We start from the raw sequence: 243 nt of genomic DNA on the forward strand, positions 1-243 counted from the left end.
AAAAAAAAAAAAAAAGATTTACCTCCCCAGGAACACAGTGGGGGTCGCTATCAGTTGGAATCGACTTGATGCAGTGCGTCTGGTTTGGTTTTTATCTTGATATTTTGGCCTTTATTTCCTTCAGCATTTTGGAATTTAGGGAAATAGATTTAATGTTTATACGAGGAAACAGGTAAGACTGGACACAGCAGAGCTGGGCCTTAGAATTTTATTCCCCAAATCAAGAAATTATTTCTCTTATTT

This window comes from Orycteropus afer, unplaced genomic scaffold (assembly GCF_000298275.1).
Source record: "Orycteropus afer afer isolate SDZICR_OR568_19922 unplaced genomic scaffold, OryAfe1.0 scaffold00446, whole genome shotgun sequence".
Lineage (NCBI taxonomy): Eukaryota > Metazoa > Chordata > Mammalia > Tubulidentata > Orycteropodidae > Orycteropus > Orycteropus afer.